The sequence below is a fragment of the Salvelinus sp. IW2-2015 genome, unplaced genomic scaffold (assembly GCF_002910315.2).
Source record: "Salvelinus sp. IW2-2015 unplaced genomic scaffold, ASM291031v2 Un_scaffold1800, whole genome shotgun sequence".
In the NCBI taxonomy this organism is placed as follows: Eukaryota; Metazoa; Chordata; class Actinopteri; order Salmoniformes; family Salmonidae; genus Salvelinus; species Salvelinus sp. IW2-2015.
Genome location: NW_019943173.1, coordinates 72,919 through 80,935, shown reverse-complemented (window position 1 = coordinate 80,935; position 8,017 = coordinate 72,919). Strand labels below are relative to the sequence as shown.

Genomic DNA, 8,017 nt, shown 5'->3' with positions numbered 1-8,017 from the left:
AGTCGAAGGTAGAGCACTATACATACTGCCCTATGTGGCCTGTCGAAGTAGAGCACTATACATACTGCCCTATGTGGCCTAGTCGAAGTAGGCACTATACATACTGCCCTATGTGGCTGTCGAAGGTTAGAGCACTATAAGCTTCCCTATGTGGCCTGGTCGAAAGTAGAGCACTATATAGGCTGCCCTATGTGGCCTTGCTCGAAGGTAGAGCACTATATAGGCTGCCCTATGTGGCTCGTCGAAGGTAGAGCACTAATTAGGCTGCCTATGTGGCCTGGTCGAAGGTAGAGCACTATATAGGCTGCCCTATGTGGCCTGGTCGAAGTAGAGGCACTATATAGGCTGCCCTATGTGGCCTGGTCGAAGGTAGGCACTATACATACGCCCTATGTGGCCTGGTCGAAGGTAGAGCACTATACAGGCTGCCCTATGTGGCCTGGCGAAGGTAGAGCACTATATAGGCTGCCCTATGTGGCCTGGTCGAAGGTAGAGCACTATATAGGCTGAAGGCCACATAGGGCAGTATGTATAGTGCTCTACCTTCGACTAGGCCACATAGGGCAGTATGTAGGCAATAGAGTGCCATTTTGGATGCAACCATAGTCCACTTATGAAGGAGGCCTAACAAATCAATTAATGACAACGGGAAGTAGTAAGCCGGCCAGCAGGAAGGTATTGATCAAAAGTGTCTACATAGTGTGTGTGTGCGTGTGTGTGTGTCTCTGTGTCTCTGTGTTTGATTGAAAGTGTCTGCTGTCATCGCTGGTCCATTTGAGTATGTTAAAATACGCGTTAACATTCAAGAGAATTAAAGAGCTGGAATTGAATTGCATCTCCTGCAATTCATTTATTGATTTAATTAAGCGTCTTTAATGTAGGGGGGAGGAGGAGAGATAATGAGAACAGCCATTATAGACATAAAGGACACTCTTAAAGAAACCAATGGTCTTTCACCGCCCGCTTTCTTTTTCATTGTACATTTCTCTCATCTATAGCTCTCTCTTTTTATCGTAGGGCATAGCATGTAGGGCACAGGGTATAGTGTGGAGGGTTCATTGTGGCACTCAATGGTATAGCGTACATAGTGTGGAGGTTTTAGTGTGTAGTGTGGACAKTGTAGTGTGGTACTCACTAGCGTAGGGTGAGTTGGTGGCTGACCCGTTGAGGAAGTTGGGTGAGGTTCCTAGCGTGGTCATGCCAGAGTCAGTGTAGCCGTTCATGCTAGTGGAAACAGAGCTGTAGCTGGTCTGCTGTGGAGTGGTGCTGGGGACATAACCATGAGGAGATGCACTGCTGCTACTCCTACTGTAACCTAGAGGTAGGAAGGGAGAGGGGAGACAGGAGAGAGAGGGGAGAGGGGAGGAGAGAGAGCGAGAGAGGAGGGGGAAGAGAGTGATACAGAGAGGAGGTGGGGATGGGGGGAAGAGAGAGGAGAGACAGAGAGAGAGAGAATTAAGAAAGAGAGAGATAAATAAAGAGAAAAAAGAGACAGAGAGAACGAGACAAAAAAGTAGTTTTCATACATTACACAAAACCATTTAACTTCCTGGTTCCTATATTTTAGCTCACCCTGATTGGCTGTCTGTGTGACCTCTGACCCGGGGAAGGAGTTGACGGCCATCATGCTGGCGTGGACGGAGCCGCTGCCTAACAGCTGGTTGTGGCCGCGTGGCACCGTCGTATACAACACCTCTGCCATGTCAGCTGCCCGCTTCAGAATCATCTCCTGACAGAGAGAGGCATGTTAGATCCCATTTAATGGAATAGAAAATAATATAATTAAATGCAATAGAGTTCTTCTATAAGGCTCAGTTGTTTATTTTCTTCTAACTACGTCTCTCAAAGAGTACAGTGTGTAAAGTCAGAACAGTCACTGCCTGTCACCAAGGGAGTACCCCAAGGCTCGATCCTAGGCCCCACCCTCTTCTCAATTTACATCAGCAACATAGCTCAGGCAGTAGGAAGCTCTCTCATCCATTTATATGCAGATGATACAGTCCTATACTCAGCAGAACCCTCCCTGGGTTTTATCTTAAACGCTCCACAACGAAGCTTTCTTAGTGTCCAACAAGCTTTCTCTACCCTTAGTCTTATTCGGAACACCTCCAAAACAAAGGTCTTGTGGTTCCATAAGAAGAGCGCCCCCCTCCCCACAGGTGTGACTACTACCTCTGAGGGTTTAGAGCTTGAGGTAGTCACCTCATACATGTACTTGGGAGTATGGCTAGATAGTACCCTGTCCTTCTCTAAGCACATATCCAAGCTGCAGGCTAAGGTTAAATCTAGACAGTCCCCAAAGCACACACATCTCTGGGTCACTCCTCTTTTCAGTTCGCTGCAGCTAACGACTGGAACGAGCTGGACAGTTTTATCTCTACATTCAAAGACTCAGTCATGGACAGTCTTACTGACAGTTGTGGCTGCTTCACGTGATGTATTGTTGTCTCTACCTTTTTGCCCTTTGTGCTGTTGTCTGTGCCTAACAATGTTTGTACCATGCTGTGTTGTCATGTGTTGCTGCCATGTTGTGTTGCTACCATGTTGTGGTGTTGTCTTAGGTCTCTTTTTAAATCAAATCAAACTTTATTTGCCACATGCGCCGAATACAACAAGTGTAGACTTTACCGTGAAATGCTTACTTACTTACAAGCCCTTAACAACAGTGCAGTTCAGGAAGAAGAAAATATTTTACCAAGTAGGCTAAGATAAAAAGTTATAATAAAAAGTAACACAATAAGAATAACAATAACGAGGCTATATACAGGGGGCACCGGTACACCGGTAATCTGTACATGTAGGTGGGGGCGAACTGACTATGCACAGGTAACAAACAAACAGCTAAAAGAGAAGGAAGATGGAGGACTGAACGTAGTTATGTAGAGCACCTCAAGATAAAAACGTAATATTCCATATCGGTAAATTAGACTAAATATTAGCACTACACAATCTGGTGGGTAATAACCTTCAATCTGGATAATAACACAAAACAAATCTTAAGACTAGAGAAATTTATCGACAAATATTACGAAAACAAGCAACACCCAAACATGATGACACAGACGATTTCATATTTTCACCACCGGGAATGGTAAAGGTCGAAACTGATCTGATAAAATCAATAAATGACAAACTGGGTATACCTGAACTAGTCAGTAAGGATATAAAAGAGTGGAAGGCAAGCCTCGAGATGAGTGATGAAAAAGCTGCGACATTGGAGAAAGAGACAAACAAGCTAAAAGAGACAGTCAATAAGATTGAAACCGAAGTTAATGAACTTAAAAAGGAGAACACCGTTCTGAGAGAAGCCTTACTTGACATACAGACTAGATCCATGAGAGAGAATCTGGTACTTACAGGTATCCAAGAGAAAGAAGGGGAAGTTCCTGAATCTGTAGTTAGAGAGTTCATCCTTACAGAGCTTCAGATTCCACGTGAAGCTATCGACAAAATCCAACTCGAACGTGTACACCGCTTCGGACAGAGAGGGCCGAGGTATGAATGCCCAATCGTTGCCAAATTTGCTTTCTTTAAAGATAAAATAATGGTTAAAAGCCTGGGTAAAAGACTTGCTGGCACGAAAATTGCCATGAATGACCAGTTCTCGAAGGAAATTGCAGAATGGCGTAAAGTTCTGTATCCAATTTTCAAGGAAAATCGATTAAAAGGGAAACGAGTAGGTCTCGTCGTCGATAAACTATATATTGATAACCAGTTGTTCAGAGAAACAAAGACTACTCCATGGCTATTTAAAAATTACAAAGTTCTTATAGACAAGGAAAATAATGAAACACAATTCTAGCCCGGTTATGGATTGTAATAACACAACAAAAAATACAGCTTTTCTATATATCTTCAAATATAACTAATTGGAACACAAAAGCACTAATTCAACATGGTGAAGATAAACACTCAGCAAACAGAAGGCACAGTATGTGTGGATGGTGGGGTATGTGTTTCTTTGTGTTTGGGAAAGTGTGGCGTTGAGTGAGAAAGGAAATGTTTGCATATCCCAGAACCAATGYATTGCTGTGAGCGGGGGTGTGAGAGAGCTTTCAATGTTGTTCAGATGATGGATATACTTTTGATAATGAATTATAAATCTTATTTATTTATTTAATTATTGTCCTGTCATGGTGGAACAGCATTTTTAAATAAATTATACATTTAACTTATTTATTGTCCTATCATGGGGAACTACATTTTTTAAATGAATTATACATCTAATTTATTTATTTATGATCCTATATTGATGGAACGGTCCACAACCCTATACCCTAGACACACACCTGAATGACCCAGATACTAAGGAGAAGTCCCTAACTGTTTTATGGGCCTGCTGTAAGCGGTCTGTATGCAGCCAAAATACAGTCCGAGACCTAGAGCAGCACTGCCCCCTCAAGATTCTGAGCCTGCTTGGCAGGGTTGGTCCTGCAAAGCCAAAGCCCCCTAAAAGGAAAGCATAATATACAAGGAAATTCTCAAAGCTGCTAATGAGAACCTTGACCACCTTGTACCTAGCCGTGGGGGATTCCGGTGGGGTGCCCCCACTCAGACAGTGGCAGTGCTGGCAACACTAGCTGCAGTAACCCATGGGGAGGGGGTCACACTCGGACATTCAGAGAGGGAGCATATTATTGTGGCCCTGGTGGCACAAAATCAAAAGTCTGACTGCATGGAGATGCTTGGGAACATAGTCAATACGGGGGACCGTGTAATGGGTGTTTCATCCATTACATCCATCATCTAGGACGTGACAATGGTTAATAAAATCTACCCATTTCTGGCCATTGTTTTGCACAGTTATGCAGGCCTTCTCATACAGCTGCAACTGTATATGCATTCGTAAATCAAGACCTTTCTTGAGTTGGGCTCTGGGATGGTGCAACTGTTGAGAATGTGAGCCTATGGTTGTGTGGGGGAAAGGGTTTGAGTGTGTATGAGTTTGTATGAGTGTGTGGGTGTATGTGTGTATCCCACAACTGTTGCGAGGGAGCAAAAGATGTTAGGGACAATATAGGATGATTCACAATAATTGTTTGCTAATATAATACTTGCTTGCAATGTAATTTTGGTAATGGCAAGACTGGTGAGAGGTAAAATCCTTTGCATAAATTGCCTACATTAATACAAATATTAATAGCTAATTATGGAAAATAAGATAAACAGGATTTTTAAAACATGTACAGTGGGGAGAACAAGTATTGGATACACTGCCGATTTTGCAGGTTTTCCTCCTTACAAAGCATGTAGAGGTCTGTAATTTTTATCATAGGTACACTTCAACTGTGAGAGACGGAATCTAAAACAAAAATCCAGAAAATCACATGTATGATTTTTAAGTAATTAATTTGCATTTTATTGCATGACATAAGTATTTGATCACCTACCAACCAGTAAGGGGACCGAATGCGGTCGGATCATCACATAATTGGCATATATATTACTCTTACAGAATTTCCACGTGGGCAAGGATATTGGAAATTTAATCAAAGCCTACTAGATGAAAAATTGTTTATAACTAGGACAGAAAAATGTATAACTGACTTTTTCAGACATAACATAGGTACAGCAGATCCCCTTATTGTATGGGACACTTTTAAATGTGCCTTTAGAGGCCATGCAATTCAGTACTCATCTATAAAACAAAAGCAATTTAGATTAAAAGAGTCCATATTAACAAAGCAAATTGAAGGACAAACAGTACAGTTAGATAGCAATAAAAACTGTACCATAGAGACACAGAATAAGTTAGAGGAAAAACAAAAAGAAATGTAGGAACTGATTAAAGAAAGATCCAGTGTAATATATTATACAAATAAAGCCAACTGAATGGAATATGGGGAAAATGCACCAAATTATTTTTCAATCTTCAAAATAGAAATTCTACCAATTTGTTGCTGATTTTGAAAAGGCTTCTGATAAAGTATGACTGGAGTTTAAATATAAATGCCTAGAATATTTCAATTTTGGGGAATCTCTTATAAAATGAGTTAAAGATATGTATAGTAACCCTAGGTGTAAAATAGTAAATAATGGCTACATCTCAGAACGTGTTAAACTGTCTAGAGGAGTAAAACAAGGTTGTCCACTATCGGCATATCTATATATTATTTCCATCGAAATGTTAGCTGTTAAAATTAGATCCAACAATAATATTAAGGGATTATAAATCCGTGGCTTAAAAACAAAGGTGTCATTGTACGTTGATGATACATGTTTTCATTTAAACCCACAATTAGAATCCCTCCACGACCTCATAGAGGATCTAGATACTTGTAGAATTAGAATCCCTCCACAGCCTCATAGAGGATCTAGATACTTGTAGAATTAGAATCCCTCCACAGCATCATAGAGGATCTAGATACTTGTAGAATTAGAATCCCTCCACAAGCATCATAGAGGATCTAGATCAGACATGGCAAACTACGGCCCGCGGGCCACATACGGCCCGTTAGGCTTTTTAATCCGGCCCGCCGAACTTGTCCAAATTATAGTAAAAACCTCCTTTTTTTCCCCTTTCCCTGCAATGCCCACGTTTTCCCAATAGATGGCGCACTCAAAACACATTGACCGTTGTTGGTAGTGGCGCGCGTATTCTCTTTATTTCACTTTAATTTTTCACTTCGTTTCACGTCACCATTAAGCGAGAATTGCCACAACAAAACTAACTCCAGACTTTGATGCACTGGCAAAAAAGGGAGACCAACAACACTGTTCCCACTGAAATGGTGAGTTTTTCTGCTGTTATGAAAAAATGCATATGGAAAGTTTGGAAGTGCGTCTTTTAATTAGAAAGCAATGCGCATTTACGCCACAGCAGCGGTACAGTAGCTTTATTAACACGCCGCACATCGCTCTTAATTTAAATTTAAATTTTCAGCTGCAGGTTAGAATTTTAATACAGCCTATGTCTGTGTGCTTGGCAACGATACACGTGTACTGTTTGCGCGTGAAGGCGAGGGCGTCCGTGGCGAGTTTGTAGAGCGCGCGGTCAGGACAATCCATCCATGATTTTGCGGAGTTTAACACAAGTAGATATTATTGAGCTTGAGTATTTCGTTGTGTAATAATATGTTTTGAATGTTGAAAGTGATTCCATTTTTCAATAAATGTTGATTTCTTTAACTTTGCACCTTCGATTGAAACTTTATTAAAAACAGACGCAATCTTGATAAATCACAGTGCGTATGTTATTTTAATCTATTTACATTTCCTCATCCCGGTATCTGCGAAATAGTATGTAAATGCCATATTCTTGCATATTCCTTGAGACAAATTTATTAACTGATAAGGGCTATTTTTACAATTTGAAAAGACAGTTAATAAATTGGGTTGTAGTGTTCTTACTGTGCTATGAGGTTTGCACACACTACATTTAATGCTTTAGTATATCCGGCCCAAACACTCCCTCCAAATGCTCCTGGCCCGGCCCCTCTGTCAAAATTTTAGAACCCATTTGGCCCGCGAGTCAAAAAGTTTGCCCACCCCTGATCTAGATACTTGTAGAATTAGAATCCCTCCACAGCATCATAGAGGATCTAGATACTTGTAGAATTAGAATCCCTCCACAGCATCATAGAGGATCTAGATACTTTTGCTAACCTCTCTGGATTAAAACCAAATTATGATAAGGGTACTATATAACGTATCGGATCACTAAAAGAATGCACATTTTACATTACCGTGTAGTTGACCAATAAAATGGTCTGACGGGGATGTGGACATACTCGGTATAGAAATCCCAAGATAAATAAATGATCTCACTCCAATACTTTTTATAGAAAGTTAGCAAAAATAGATAAGATCTTGCTACAATGGAAAGGAAAATACCTGTCTATTTGTGGAAAATCACCATGATTAACTCTTTAGTCATATCACAGTTTACCTATTTGCTTATGGTTTTGCCTACACCTAGTGACCTGCTTTTTAAATTATATGAACAAAAAAGATTACATTTTATTTGGAATGGCAAGCCAGACAAAATTAAAAGGGCCTATTTATATAACGAATATGA

At 40.7% G+C, this 8,017-nt stretch overlaps 1 pseudogene; it reads right to left on the bottom strand.

Annotated features, from left to right (window-relative positions):
- Positions 1-8,017, bottom strand: part of LOC112072011 (transcription factor COE1-A-like) — a 41,135-nt pseudogene that overhangs the window by 8,236 nt on the left and 24,882 nt on the right.